The sequence below is a fragment of the Sciurus vulgaris genome (genome assembly GCF_902686455.1).
Source record: "Sciurus vulgaris genome assembly, chromosome: 9".
Lineage (NCBI taxonomy): Eukaryota > Metazoa > Chordata > Mammalia > Rodentia > Sciuridae > Sciurus > Sciurus vulgaris.
The window spans coordinates 22960770-22975103 of NC_136469.1; the positions used below are offsets into that span (position 1 = coordinate 22960770).

Below are 14334 nucleotides of genomic sequence, written 5' to 3' on the forward strand. Positions count from 1 at the left end.
TAAAATGAAATGCAGAAACTGAGCTTATGCCAGTGTTGTGTTTCTTTCCTAATTGCCTGAGCATTATGTGCAACTGTTTTAATAAGTTCTCTCGTGGAGGTGGTGGTACACACACACCTATATAATTGCATAATATATACTGCGTCCTTGTATGTACAGACACACACACACACACACACACACACACACACACACGGGCTGTTTTCTCAGGTCTCTAACATTTTAATTCTCAACTATGTTGCTTTAAAGCATTGTTTTGTAACCAGGAAAGATAACCTTGGAAATAGGTAGAAAAGGAAGGATAGTTAAGAATGAAAATATCAGATTGGCAAACTTACCTAAGATTTTACTTAAAGAAAGACCAATAGAGTAGAGGAAGGGGACCAAGAAGGAGGGAGGAGAGGGCATGGGGCAGTTCTGGGGAAGGAAATCTACCAGATTATACTATGTCCATGTATGAACATATTACATGTACCATAACAAATCATATATATGTGTGTGTTTATATAATGTATGTATATATGTATTTATTTATAATTATATATAAAATAACAATAACAGGAGATGGGAAATCAGTAAAGTAGAGCAAGCAGGTGGGGGAGGGAGGAAGGGAGGGAGAAGGAAGATCCTGGGGGATGAGATTGATCAAATTATGTTGTATGCATAAATGAAGATGACAAAATGAACCCCATTATTATATGTAACTGAAAGGCAAGAAAAGGAAAAAAAAAAATTCACTTATCTTTAAATAGTTAAACTTTTCCCTCTGAACATAAATCTCAGTCTCAGGATGAAAAAGACTAGTCATTTCCTGCATCCTCTGAGCATGACCTTTACTCAGTTCAGCTACCTGACAAGCATCGTCAGAGAGACAGATCCATAAAGACATTTGCTGAGTAGACAGCTCTGTGGAGGAGTTTTGCCTGACAGGTCAGTTCCATCTATTTCTTTTACAATTGATTTACAAGTGTTTTTCCCAGCATAACCCACCTACTGGAAGAATTGTAAATATCAGTAGAATAATTTTAGAAATAGATCATGCTATGTTATAGATTCTAAGTGCCTTAAATGTCTTTAAATACTGACCAATAAAAAGGTGTGGCTTAATTAGGTTTCAGTTTTCTGCATGGTTTTGAGGAGGTCCAGAAATTATGCCTTTTCTTCCCCAATGTTCTCCTCTCCAAGTTGGTAATGACGAGGAAAACAAAAATTAAACAAAACGAAACAAAGACTAAGACACAGATGAAAAGTCCCTATTTTATTGATAAAGTCTAGCTTGAAAAATAGTTTTTAAATACTGAACTCCAGAATTAGACCCATGGGCCCAGCTAGGGTATGAGTCCACAGCAGAGGCTGGAGGCCTGGTGGTAAGCTCGTGAAGCTGGGAAGAGCGGACCAGACTCTCTGCAAGTGCAGGCAGTTGGCTCCTAAGTAAAGAGAGAGGGAAAGGGGATCCATTTCTGCAAGTCCAGTTCTTTTTCCTGAACTCATTAATCGGACCAGTCTCTCCAATTTCACTGATGAACAGAGTTGGGGTTGGTGGGGTGGGGGAACAAGAGAGTTGAAATATAATAAAATATCTCATTTCATGGCAACCAGGCAAGTGGGGATCCATGCCCCTCCACTCCAATCTCCCACACAACACCCTCCCTTATTTCTAAACTACCTTTTTGACATGACCAGTGAAAAATTTTTTGTTTAACATTTCTGCTGAATTCAGGCTTCTTATTAATTGCAGAGATAACCATGTTTGTTCAACCATCTTCCAAGATTTTTAACAAATAATAACTGAAGATAAGCTTAAAACATTTCCTGAAAGGGTGTGAGTCATCTCGAATGAAACAAGAAGTGCATTCATCGGAGGCTTGTCTGAATCAACAAGGAGGAAATCCAAGGGCTCTGAAGCATCAGCCACATCGGGAGACTAAAATTGATGTCATTGGTGTGTCTACGGCTAGAGGAAAACACAGGCCAAAGTCATTTTGCTGAACCAAAGTTGTTTTGCTAAATCAGAGGGTTTCCCTCTCAGTGCTGCCCAGGAAGCCTTAGGCAAGCTAGGAGAGGGGAGTTGGGGTTTGAGAGGAGGCTGACCTCATTGGTTAAGAGACATTTCAATATTGGGTTCAAGTTTAAGTTCTGCCTAGCTGTCCAAATTCAATACACAAGTGCCATTTTATTTCTCAAGTTCTTAGGTAAGTATATCTCCACTTATATTTGAACACAGTGGTATAATACATTGGCTTGGCCATGCTTATGCTACCTTGAACTTCGAGGAGCAAGCAACTAATGCATTTCTACTGCTTTTCTAAAGAGCTATCAGGCTATACTGTTTTATCTAAATAAGCCATCAAGAAGATCTTAACTTTAGAGCTTTTTGGATTAAATCTACCTAACTCCATGCTTTCAATTCTTTTGTTAACTCAAATCACAGAGATTTCTTAGTAATGTATGGGTTTTGATCTTATCTCCTTTGCTATTCCTCAGCTACACCTCTCCATTTAAAGTCAATTTCCTAAGAGTGATGTACATTTCGGGCATCTGAGTATATTTGTAGAACTCGTAGTTGTGGTAACAAGACTAAGTTTACATGTCTGTCCACATCAGCACCATGTACTCAAGATGGATTTCAGCTGCCAGAAAGGTCACTCCAAACTGCTTGCACAAACCTGTCTCTATTCCTCCCTGTTTATTGTGCCCCTATGCAGTAGATGTCTCAGGCACAGAAGGGGCATGGCCATATATCAACAGCTCTCTGGTGGTTCTGAATGTTCTAAACAAGAGCAAGGGTGCGCTGAACCTCCCATGTAAACTTTATACAACAGATTCAGCAGAACTGTAATTATTTACAAAATGATGGCATGAGAAATCTCTGGATTTATATCTTACGTTAAAGTAACTTAGATGGTGTCCGCATAATTCTTGAATTTGTGGTCGGCTTGCAATTTATTTTGTTTTATTTTGGTTGCACTTGATATAACGCTGAGGCTATTTTCATTGAAATTTCAAAGGGAAAACAACAAAGATTGGACAGGTTTTTGAAATGTACACAGCCATTAAGTCTGGTGTGTACACACCACCCCCTAGAAACTTGAACTTCCCCTTGCCTGGGCACAAAATATCGCGCATTGGATGTATAGTATGAAATTCAGCTTTTTTTCTCTTTTTTGCTTTTATGACAAAATAAAATAATGGGGAAAAATAGAGCATTTTAGAGAAATATCTGCAGATCCTAGGCCAACTAAATCAGGTGGAATTTAGAACTTCATGTCCCTTTTTTCAGTTTGTTCTGTGTCCAAAATAGCGAATCTAAGCACAAAGCTCCCTTTGAGGCCAAGGGGACTCCCTGTTTGTACTGGCATCCCAGGGTGGGTATGAAAAATAGAAATGAAGCCTCTGAGAACATGGAAAAATCCGGCTTCCATGAAGATCATGGTCCTAAAGTTGTAATGCTACAATGACACAAAAAAATCATATATATTTATAGTTGGCTGCATCCCAATTGGTAAACTATATCACTTAGAAACTTACAAACATTATGTTTTGTCACTTATTCAAGCTCATAACCTTTTTTGAGTTTCCTCCTTCATAGACCTAGCAGAACAGAGAATTTGAATGAGGGGGAGAAATTCACCTCTGTCATGGCAAATGTATTAATTTTATCTGAGGAGTTAACATTTTTACACACACACCCACAGGGTAATTTAATCACCAGAAACTTGGCTCATAGACCAAAGTTACTTTAGGTGTGCTCTGTTGGGGTATTTCAGCCATCAGAGCATGAAGAATCTGCTGAGTGTCACCTTACTCCTGTTAAAAGACTTTCCAACCTTCAACTCAGTTCTGCCCCCAACACCACCACACGAAAGAAAACGATGATTACCATTTCTTCTTCTCACAGCAGGAAAAAAGAGAGCAGATATGTGTCTTACTCAAGGCAAAAGAAAGCATTAGGTCGAAATAAGGCAGGACTTTAGTTCAATGTGTCGCTCTGCACCCAGGCCCAGCCTAAGAACTGCTGCTGATGCAGAATGATCACCATTATTCTTGGAATATCACTAACTGGGAATAAATGAGGTCAGCTCTCATGTTCATGTTGTCAGGTATAAAAAATGTCATTTGTTTATAGTGTTGACTACTTTACCTACTACTGGAGAACATTTTTAAAGACCATAGGTCATATTTAAAAATAAATTAATTAATAAACCCTGAAAATAATTACAGAGCTCAATTTAACTTTTAAAACTGATTTAGTTAAAAATAGGTTTGTGTATATACGCAAGAATGGGATCCTCATTAGAGTAAGATATATTCCATGCTTGTGTAAATGTTTGAAGATAGATTCTACTTGTCATGTGTAACTAAAAATAACAAATAAAAAATTTTAAAAGTTACCACATCAAACTATTAAATAATTCAAGTATAATTTAAACAACGACAACAAGAACAAAAAAGTTGCTCTATACAAAAGTGACCTGTTCCTCTGGGAAATGTGATACAAAGTCAGAGCCAGAACCAGAAATTACAATATAGAAATATCAAGTTGAAAGTCCTCAGATTTGTTCTGTGTTTTAGAATTTACATTATAGTTCTGTTCTTAATTTTTAAAATATGAAATGGGAAGAATAACAGTTGAAACTTACTTGTACAAACTAGAAACAAAGGAATCAAATAGGTATTTTTATTCTTCAGACCAGTTATCTTAAGCCTCTTTGTGACTGTCCAGACTTGGTTTTGTGGCTGGTTTTACCTGAACTATCATGCCTCATAATCTTTACTTGGTGTCCACTTATTTTGAAGAGTGATATATAAAGGTAAGTACACCTTCATGTTTTCTTTGAAGATGAGGTAATATTTTGAAAGATAATTTTTGGTATGTCCTAAGGTTATTATAGAGCCCCCCACCACTGCCTCTCAAATCTAGTAAAAAAAAAAATTGCCAAAAAATAGGTTGGTCTTCACTACTTTGCATACACTTCATTTTATTGCTTTTTAAAAAGAAAGTCCCTAAGTGATGGAAAATGAAAACAGCTTTGTTTTATATTCATAAAGATATTACAAAGAAAATAGGATAGTTAGAGTTAAACTCTTAAGAAGAAGTTAATCAGTGGTACATCTCTTGGGAACAATAATTGATTTTTAGGGCAGAAGGATTTCAGGCTCATTTCCCTGGATTTGAATACTCAAAGCTTAAATCCTTTAAGACTATTGTGACTGCCATCAACACAGAGCAAATATCAGGCTAGGCATAGTTTCTTGAAGCCAAGGTTTTATTTGTTGCTGCTTCTCTGAAATTTCTCTTGAGCCAGAGAGAGAAAACGGCGCAAGAGATATGGATGGGTTTAAGAATTCATTTCCAGGTTCCTGACAACTTATTGGGAGGCACACTGAGGGTGAGATTGAAAGGTGGGTAGGTAGGAATTCAGGGCCTCTTAGCAGACAGCAACCACAGGGCCCCTTCATGGGAGCAGAAGCATCTCCCATCACCTTGAGAAGAGCAAGAACCATCCATCACTGAGCATTAGGTAAGGACCACCTTGCTCCTGTTATCACACCTTAACTAGAGAACACCCTCCCCAGGTTGCCTCCTGTTTGACTTTTCCCAGTGGACACCTTCAAGAGATTCAAAGGCCCAGGTAACCCTGCACCTGCAATATCATAATAAACCAGGAGAGCTCTGTATCCCTCTGTGAGATGAGGCCAAAGGATAACAGAGTGCAGTACCTCCCATCATGTCTGAGGTGGTGCATAAACAATCCCACTTAAACCATGTTTTGGATGATTCCAAAGGCATTTAACTCAATTTTTGAGTTTTTGTGTAAGAAGGCATTTGATATTCTATTCTTTTCAAACCCAGCTGGCAGACGAGAAGTCACCCTGAGGGGAAACCTCAGCAAAGACAGGGGCAGCCTAGCTCTTCCCTTGCTTAGAAACAGACCAAACCTTCTGAAGTAGGGTGATGAAAATCTCCTCCCTCACAACTTTCCCAAGAGACGAGACAGGGTTAAGTGTTCTGGTTTCACAGGACCTCACTGCCAACCACCTGCCATAGAGGTAGGTGAGCACTGTCCAAACCGCACACCAAGATTCGCCAAATGTCATTCAAATACTAATCATCCCAAGGTGACTCAGTGTTTAAATGCAGATTTGGAGCAAGACAGAACATTTGAAGGAGGAAAGGATAAAATTTGAAATCCTGTGATACAAGGTTTCCATGCCCTTGAGGGAATCTGAGGAGGGCCCACATGTAGGACTCACTAGATGCTCTGGACTATTTTAAATCCACACTTGTGAAGAGGCCAGTCTTCCAGGCTTTTCTTGGTTAACACAATCCTGTACGTGCCCTGGTTAATCAGACCTAATTGCTCAACTTGACTGTGTTCCCCCCCCCCAAATATATGTGAATTTTTTTCTTCTGCAGAATATTCTAATTACTCAAAAAGACTTTGATTTGGAATGAACACATTAGGGAAAGTTTTTCAACTTAAGGAAGGTTTTCCTCTCTGCTCCATAACCACTACTGAGTTTAGCCTGACCAGTGCCACCTTGCCTGTGCCCATGTCTATCTGTCAAAAACTGGTGGTGCCCTGCCTTAATCCTTCTATGATATGGTGGACTCCATTATGTCAAAGGCTACAGAGTATAAAAAGTATATAAAGGTGCTTCTTAAAAAGATGGAAGTCAAGTAATTAAAACTTTCCATGGAGGATTTAGCATCCTTCCCTCATCAGGGCTCACCAGGACTGTGAACCAGCTCTACTGGTGCAAACATTTCCTTGCAAGCATTTACTGAGATATTGTAAATTACTTAACTACAGCAGTGTACTTTCTCTCCCTTAATCTTGATCTGATCCCTGAGGGGCTATTTATTACAGATATATACAACTTGTCATTAGAAGTGAAGTTAATGTAATATGACACAAGTACCTCACATTGTTTAAATGTGTTCCAGAAAGTTAGCAAATTTAGTTCAGTGAATGCGTACATGATCTTCTGCCTGAAAAGCAGCAAGAAAGGAGGGAGGCCAGGGGGTGGGGGCAAAATATTAAACACTGCTCACTGTAGGTGGCCAATTAATACCCTGTAACCAAGCTGGAACAAATCCTTCCACTATAGACATAAAGCATATAATCTCTTATCTGCTTAGGCATTATCAAATATTTTAGCAAATCCTAGTAACTTCAAACACAGGTTTAATGGAATGCAGTGCTAAAACATGCAAAGTCAAGAATCAAGTTTTTTAAGAACATAATCTGTTTTAGAAGGTTTCAAGAGAACTACTTTGCAATGCCATTATAATCTTATCCCACGAGGAAAGACGTCTGATTTGGCAAAACCACGTTACATGTGTTAAAGCAAAGTGCACAATTTGGCCTTCCCAAAATTAGAGCCACAAGCAGGAAAATCATTTTAATTCCTGAGAAGCTGAAAGAGTATACAGCTATGGGTCCAGTTCTCCGCATTTGGTCACCAGATAATATTAATTTGAGAGGGAATTCCAATAGATGGCTATAACATGAACAGTATGATCTAGCTGGGATACGTGCCAGTATGAATTCAACATTGTGGTTTGTATCTCATCATCAAGTTAAAAGTAATACAATTAATTAGACCACAACCATGAAAAAATAATAATAACCAACACAACCAATAATACAGCTCTGACAAAATTCCTGTTTTTCACTTACACATACATTTACTTTAAAATGGATCCATTTCAACCCCAGCTATAATGCCCTTTTTTTTTTTCCCCCTTGAGTAACCGGGAATATTTTACATGTCTTTTCATTCCGTCTTCATCTGAGATTCTGCTCATGCACTTGGGGGGTTTAGATGAAAGATCAGAAAGTAGGTAAAGTAAGAAAAATCTCCTTTTCAAAGTGAGGCAAACACAATGTGAAGCCATAGGGCAAAGCAAAGAAGTCAGAGGAAGACCAAACTGCATTTAGAAAACCAATCTCCCCATGTATTTGAAAGCAAAAACTCTGTGATAAACGACTCACATGCATAACATTGCAGGCTTCTTATATAAACCAGAATGCATAGAGCCAAAAGACAGTAGCCAGCTAAAAGCAGGGGGGAAAAGAGAGAGAGAAAGAAAGCAAACCCTCTTGCGTTTTCAGAGAGTGATCTGCTTAGTAGGGTTTGCATAGCTTAAGAAGTCTAGTGTCTGTGAGTGATGCAAGATAACAATTTCTTGTAATTTTATATAGTAAGCAAAGATTTAGAATATTTACAGACCACCCTGAGTAAGAACGTCACTGGATTCTAGGAGCATGCTCATACCAGAACATTCATCTCTTTTTTTTTTTTTTTTAAAGTGCCCAATGGCCCTCAGGCCATATATGGCTGTAGGGAAGGTATGCCTTTGACCTTCTTGTGCCTTTTACAGCCTACTGAAGGATTTTCTTTCTTTAGTTTGTTATAATGACTAAGGCATTATCAGATCAGGCCAGGAACTGTGTGAAAGCACCTAAGCTCCCCCACATCATGACTGGTACAAAGTCATCATCAAGATATTTGCATTGTGTTGAGTGACAGGCTACCGTTATGGAGGGGACCACTCAGGGTGAAACCAAGTTTTCTCATAATTTGCACACTGTGTGACTCCGGTACTTGGGTGCTGCTAGCTTGCTCTGTGCTCATGAACGGACACAGAAAGGAGGTCTGTGAATTATATTTTAGACTGTACACAGTCGGATTGGTGTTAAGTTCCTTCTTCTGATTTATGGGTAGGTCTTGGAATCGTTTCTCCTTATTAAAATTGATATAAGAACGTTCTCAGCTTTCAGTCATGAGGCATTTCTTTTGTTTTTGTTCTATACAATGTAATTGTAATAAATTACAGTATTCCACTATTTATGTTCTCGACATACACTTTCACAGAAGTTCCCAGTCATCCTGCTCTTAGCTGACAGATGCTTCAATGTCTGATCTTAAAGATTCGTGGTCTGGTGAATTTTTCTCATTACTTAGGCAGCCCCCCACCCCCTCCCCCATCCTCCACCATTGGTTATTTTCTCTTTGGGAATAAAGACACTTTAGAAGGATAAGCATTAACTCTTTCATGGTTCTATTTGCTGCAGCAGTAAATAAATCAAATGACCCTGCATTGTCTAAAGGATCTTTCATTCCTACATCCATACAAATTTCATGGTTAAGCAGTTATTTAGTCAGCTCTGTTCAAAATGGACAGAATGAAGAATGCTCTTTAAAAAAATATTACTTTCTAATTGAACTACTATTTACAGTAAAAAAAAAAAAAAAATCCCAGTCAAGTTATATAACCCTATTTTCTATAGACAGGAACATACCATATGAAACCGTGTCTTTATCTGCAAGTCACAGTCTCCTTTGGGTGCAAGTTTCTAAATCTTTTATTTTAAGATTTTAGTTCAATATGTTTTTATTGAATGGAAGACCCTCAGTTTTCTCCACAAATAGGAATCCTTCCTAAATCCTTGCAATATATAACATAAATCTTCATTAAAACAATATTACTGTTCCAGAAAACATAGTCTTGTGTAAAATCACCTTAGAAGAACCTGCAACCATTGTAATTCATAAGTTTGAGTGATCAGAATTTTGTACCAGGGAGTCTTAAATTTGGAGATAATTTCTGATGTTTAAGTATTCATTTTGAAGAGTAAGTACACATGCCTTGCTGCCTCGAATTCAGGAAATTAACATTAATAAATCAAGATTAGATACATGGGTTTCTTGACCTTGGCCCAAAAGCCCAGTTTTTATTATATCTATATATATATAGAGAGAGAGATGATAGGGTTAGAGGTAAAAGATAATAGATACAGAAACTGAGACTTCAAGGTTAGTTGAACCCTGTGGCTTTATTAAGAGATCAACAGAACACACTCTTTATTTTGTGCATATTTCTCCATTCATGGATTCAAGTAATATTCTCAGTATTCTCCATACTGAAAATACACAGGTTGATGAGGACCATCTCTTGACTCCTGGGCACCTGAGCTCTGGTAGGCATGCTGAAATCCTGGTTTAGAAACTTCATGGTCTTAGCTTCACCCAGTGTGCCTGTGAGCAAAATCTTCTTGAGTCAGAATCTTTTTTGTTGGATTCCAAAAGTAGGATCACATGATCTCCTTTAGGTACGTGTGATTGCCTGCCCTCTTTCAAAAGTGACTCCCTATTACCTTATCTTACCTGGCTCTGAAGAGGCAAAGGGGACAGCAGCAAAGATATATGTCAGTAGGGAAATAAATGAACTAAATCCTTTTAATTTATTTTTTGGTACTGGAGATTGAACCCAGGAATTCTTAACCACTGAGCCATCCCCCCCAGACCTTCTTATTTTTTCTTTTGAGGCAGGTTCTTGCTAAGTTGCTGAGACTGGCTTTGAACTTACTATCCTCCTGCCTCAGTGTCCCAAGCTGCTGGGATTACAGGCAAGTATCACCACCCCCTAAACTAAACCCTTCTTATTCCTGGCTCTCAACTGGAGCTTGTAAGCTTTAGGGGTGGCATCTGGAGACACAGACCAGCAGAGACTTGTAATACCCTCTACAGGTATTTGAAAAGATATCTTTTGAATGTCATCAGGTGGACAGTAAGACTCTGACCTTCTATTTCAATCCTTTCCCATTCCAGATTTGTTGCCCACAATTGTCTACAGGGTGCCAGAAGAAGCAAACACAGCCCCAAATCATGAGAACATTAAACTTTTTTGAAACTGCAGGAAATTCTTTAGATAGTATGATTCATGTTAAAGTTTCTAAGCTCAGAAAACTCATGGAACCAGTTACAACTTATTCAGAGTCAAGGTTTTAAAATCCTACCTCTGAGAAACTCTGTTGGAGGTAGGGATGGACTAGAGGTAGGGTAGAGGCCAGGAGAGAAAACTGCATACCCGAGACCAAATTGCAACTACTGTATACCTTGAAGTTCATCAGAAGATTTCATTTGACAAAGGATTCTTCTACTGAAAGAAAAAAAGTTATAAAGTGATGCTACATAATTACGTGCCCCAGAAAAATGTGTTACAAAAGAATTACAGAAATTCAGCATCACTGTTGCTTTTTTTTTTTTGGGGGGGGGGCACATTACTGGGGATTGAACTCAGGGGCACATCCCCAGATCCCTTTGTATTTGATTTAGATATTGGATCTCGCTGAGTTACTTAGGGCCTCGCTAAATTGCTGAGACTAGCTTTGAACTTGCCATCCTCCTGCCTCAGCCTCCCAAGCTGCTGGGATTACAGGTGACTAAGCCAGGTGAAGGAGTTATTTTCAAATAAAAATTCACGAAGTTGATCAGATTTTTTTTTCAGACTGTGAATCAGGTAGCATCTGAGAGAAAATAACAAGAAATAAACACCAGAGCAAGGATTTTACGAATTAGGAGAGAATGGTGTTCATATAAAACTAATTCTTTTGAATATATTTAAATAATAATTTCACTGTAGAAGGAGATGGATATTCAAAAAGTATTTTAAAGGTGATACCAAATCACCTGTACCTGTACTATAGAGTTTTATGTGGATGTGAGGAGGTAGGAACATAATTGATATTATAATCGGTATATTTCTCTGGCCAGTGTATTTTATTGAACATTGTCTGGTGTAATTTAAAAAAAAAAATTTACTTAAGAAAGAAATAGAAAAGGAAGTAAGTGGAACAAGTTTTCATTTTTCTAAAATTATGAGACTAATGTAATGGGGACAGACCTCAGCTCTTCACACATTCCTTCTTTTTCCATTTGGACAATCTCAGGTGGCAACATGTTTGCTTCAAGGCAGTATTTCCCTGCTAGTGCAGTGGTAGTGGTCCTTGGCCTTGGGGAATTGACACTAGTCTATGCTTTGAGGATATTATCGGCACTGGTTTTCCCTTCTCTTTCCTCATATCTTTTGCACAATCTCCAAAAGAAAACAGCTATAAAATAAATTAAAGGCCATTTCTACTGTGGGAAGAAAAGCCAGAAAATCAGAATTGTCTCAATGAACTGCTAAGCCTAAATTAGACTGCTCAATGTAAACCGAAATAAAATGCCCATAACTCTGGCCAAATTAATTACTATTGCACATATTAAGCAAAAGGTTATCTAGTCTGTCTGAGATCTAAGGAAAAGCAAGATTTCCCAACCAGAGGCGAGAGGAAATGGATTTGGGGGATGGACAGATGGTTATAATGCTAAATTGTCAAGGTCTAGTAGGATTGTATCCAAATAGATTTTAGATTAAGTACCACAGGATTGTTAGATCTATTTAAAGTTCACAGCTACTGCAGGTGTTTAAAAGCAGTAGGATAAAAACAAATTTGTTCATCATACAACAGAGCAAATCTAAGGATTTAAAACTGTCAGCTTGATGGTAAGGCGAAAATCCTGCAGGTTAATGTATTTCTTCTTTCTTTGTTCCTCTTTGAGTGTTCTCTCTCTCTCACTTTCTCTCCTTCAACTTTTTCCCTAACTAGAACCAAATTAGCATGATGTTCGTTGAATCTTTAAGTCTTCATCTTGGCTAACCCCTTATAATGCCTCTAGATGCTGCATTACTTGCCCTTCCATTTCTTCCTAAAGAAGGTTTAAATTCTCCATCATAACATGGTATAAAACTTGTTTTTTACATGTCTCTCCCCTCCCAGGCTGTAATTGCCTTGAGAGCACTGTTTCTCCCCATTATCCAATGAAGTTTCAGTTATTGAGTTGTGCTCAGCTCTATTTATTGAATAAATGAATAAACAAGTGAAATAAATGAATGTATACATCCATACATAAACAAACAGAAAAGGAAATAAATTTTACCTCCCTGGGGTATTGCCAGTATCAAGACAGCATGCCATTTTATCTGTTCTTTTTGTGTAGTCACCTGGGACATGTTGACCTGGTCAGAATGACCAGGTGAATTCCTCAGTCAGCTGTAACCATTAAAACACCTGCTGTCAGCATACTTTACTATGTCCACGTGTTACTTAGGAGAACCAAAACCTCAGCCTACAACATTTCTTTTAGACAAATGATCGTTAAAGGTTAATGACCCAGTGTTATGCTTGAGGCCAAAAATCATGTCTAATCAGTCATTAGTCTCCCTTTCTGTGTTCTGAAATTCCACGAGTATTGCTTAATTTAAGCACAATCTGCTGTTCTCACAGAACATGCCTATCTCTGCCCTTTAACATAATGAGCGATAGACTTCAGTGAATTTAATCAGCTGTTTACATATCAATTGCTTCTTGGCAATAACAAAAATAGTGTCTTTTATTTTCATAAACATTTAAGCCTCCTCTATGAGGTCAGATTATATTGGTTATTTCCTCCACTGGATCAATGTCATCATACATAGAATTGAATTTTCTTTAAGTTAAAAATTTTTATTTCAAAGTTCTACTACATCTCTTTTATCACCTTTTCTCTCAGCACAGATTTGATTAGTTGGTTGAAACACAGAGTGGTCACTGTGTAGTGACAGTGTGACTCATGTTTCTTGAGGCCATTAGATAATGAAATACTTTGAATTTTTAAAATTAGTAACAGTAAAATGTATCATGGAGTTTTCCAAAGTTTTCCTTTACAAATATTTACTGCAGCACAGAACTTTGTTGTACTTCTTCAGTCTTCTTGATAATCCCCTGATTAAACCATCTCATGCTTACAGGGGCCAAAGAAAAGTTGTGGAGCCCGCCAGAGACAAATAGACTGTGTATTTCTTTCAAAATTCTATTTTTTTCAATAGCTTGTAATTTTGTTTTCTGATAAATGATCTAGACTAACAAGCCACTCATTGATCTTTGACCTTTGCAGCCACATCAAAAGCATCTTAAAAGCCAATTAGTGGAAATACAGAGAAAAAGGTCATTTTATGACTCCACTCAACATTAGAAGAGTTATATTGTACATAGATCCGAATTATCCTGCAGCTTTCATTAGAGAAGCAGAAAGATAAATACTTCAATCGTAAAGTCGTTAGATATTTGCATGCACAAATGATTTTACTCTTCCCATTCTGAATCCAATAATTTCCTTAGCACACTTGACATGTCCAGTCACTGGTGACCGCTCTCATGATGATCTCTTTTGATGTGCAACAGGGACAACCCTGACAGATGATGTCTACTGATAATCCCTGAGCCTCATTTTAGCATCCGACTTTAATTGCTTTCTCAAAACAGCTTTGGACCAGACTATTTCAGAAGCGTAATACATAAAAGATTAAACTTTTGCATTTAGTCTTCTCTTCTCTGATAGTGTTGATTGTAGGCAGGGTAACACAGAGGAAAGAGAACATCCACACATGGAAGGCCATAGAACCAGTTATAAGCCCTTAGAAATGAAAACAATTATTTCACTCAAATGATTATCCAATAT

The 14334-nt window shown here is 37.9% G+C and overlaps 1 long non-coding RNA gene across 1 annotated transcript; it reads right to left on the minus strand.

Moving 5' to 3' along the window:
• Positions 1 to 9826: 9826 nt before the first annotated feature.
• On the minus strand, positions 9827 to 12882 carry LOC306669941. The gene is made up of 4 exons (XR_013766253.1): positions 12775 to 12882; positions 11696 to 11903; positions 10908 to 10951; positions 9827 to 10047 (listed from the first exon to the last, which is right to left on the minus strand). It is a non-coding gene; the product is annotated as an uncharacterized lncRNA (long non-coding RNA).
• Between the last annotated feature and the right edge of the window lie 1452 nt (positions 12883 to 14334).